Below are 2023 nucleotides of genomic sequence, written 5' to 3'. Positions count from 1 at the left end.
AAGATATGGGGAAATGCTTCGATTTTTTTTTACTTACTAATTAATCTAATTTGACCTTGTAAGCGTTTCAATGACTTACCCTTAGTGCTCGGAAGGATAAGCATTGAGTAGTTAAGGAGACCCAAAAGGTATGTTAAGGTTATTCCTTCTTTTCTTGGCATGATTCCATATACGGTGTTAATGTAATGAACCTTATGACTAGAGATTTGTCAAAGTGTAGCTTGGTCATATTATTATAGTTTCCGAGTGTTATGTTGTTCTTCCTAGGCCACATCCCCCCCCCTATGTCCTTGAGTTTATAGAGACGAAGGGGCATGTTACAATATCGCATTTTCGCATATGCGTGATATACATATATTTTCTTTAGCTTGGCCACTTGGTCGGGCCGAGACATTTTCGTTTCCACGACCTACGGCCGGCCGAGACGATACGCATGACCCACGGGTCGGAGACGATATGCTGGCACGACGGTAAGAAGATTACTTGGTCTAGTGGGTGGCCGAGACATATTGCTGGTAACGGCGATGGTTACGATTGCTGGCCACACAGTGGGTGAGATATATATTAGTAATATATTGCATTTCATATGAGATAGGTCGGTTGAGATATTCGAAATTCTTTGGCCTCACGGTGTATTGTTTTCGGTTCGGTTTATTATCGTTTGCCTTACATACTCGGTACATTGTTTTGTCTTGACGTCCCTTTTAACTTGGGGGGCGGCCGTGCTCATGCCCGCAAGTTAATGCAACCCGATAAGCGATCCCATTTACCCCGCAGTCTTCCACTGATTCATGCGCGGCGCTCCACTTGAATCGAGCCGCGTCCGCGATGATATCTTTATTTTGACATGTAGATATGGATAGCGGGGCGCGTCCTATCCTTCTACAACTTGTGTTCATAGAGGTCCGTAGGCTGTATGTAGTTGGGATGTTATGTAGCCTTGTCGGCTCTCATTTTTGTGGTATAGCATATGTAGCAGCCTAGTCGGCTTGCACTACTATCCTCAGCACATATGTATGTATGTGTGTGTGTGTGTGTGTATATATATATATCCGCTACTTGTGAGTTCTTGATGCAGAATCCATTATGCTAATCTTACAGGAGATAGTATAGCTCAGTGATAAGTTATTTATGGGCCACCATGTTGCTCAGTGAGATTCAGGTACAGATTTAGAGGTGCTTGGTCAGTAGAGGTCGGGCACTCGTCACGACTCATCGGATTGGGTCGTGACAATAACAGTATGCAATACATTAGAATCAAGACTCTAAAAGAGGAGACTCGTGCTTTAGCAACACAAAGTAACTTGTTATTACCAGTTGAACTTGTATCGTTAGAAAGGTATACTAACTTGAAATTGGGTTCCCATTACTTGTGTTAAGTTTAAGGATTTTAGCCTTATTCCCTCAGGATTAATTTGTACTGCATTTCTTCCAAAAATAAATCTTACAAGATTATATGAAAGCAAAATCTTTCACATAACATATCACATATCAACAAGTCTAGACTTTTCATTACATATGTGATTGTTGGATACTCTTAATTTAGCGTCATTATAGAAATATAAGAGAATTATTGCACCAGTTGTGGCCACAACTCTTAATAAGAAATGCATTTCTCAATCATTTTTCTTCTCTTCTAGCATATGTATGCTCAATTTCCATATATTGTGGAACAAAGTTTGGCTTCACGCCCAAAATGTACCTCCATTCAAGGTACAAATCCATCTTAAAGTGGATTTTTTTCTTCTTATCATTTGATCAAATGATTCTTAAATTCATAGACCAACTCTGTTCATGAACATCACATCTCTATATACAAAGAGTTGTCTAACAGACACATCTTTTCATGAGAAGTTAGAACCTTTTAAGTGACACTATTTCATAAAAGAATACAACATTTATAGGAAGGTTCATAACCTAACCATCAAATTCGTAGTTTTATCAACTAATCGTCATTAAAATTGTCAAGTTGTAAATTCACTACCACATCAAGGATGTATTTTGTGGGAGTTGAAGAAATAAT

The sequence above is a fragment of the Lycium ferocissimum genome, chromosome 2 (assembly GCF_029784015.1).
Source record: "Lycium ferocissimum isolate CSIRO_LF1 chromosome 2, AGI_CSIRO_Lferr_CH_V1, whole genome shotgun sequence".
In the NCBI taxonomy this organism is placed as follows: Eukaryota; Viridiplantae; Streptophyta; class Magnoliopsida; order Solanales; family Solanaceae; genus Lycium; species Lycium ferocissimum.
The sequence above is the reverse complement of the archived record's forward strand: the minus strand, read 5'-3'. Positions refer to the sequence as shown.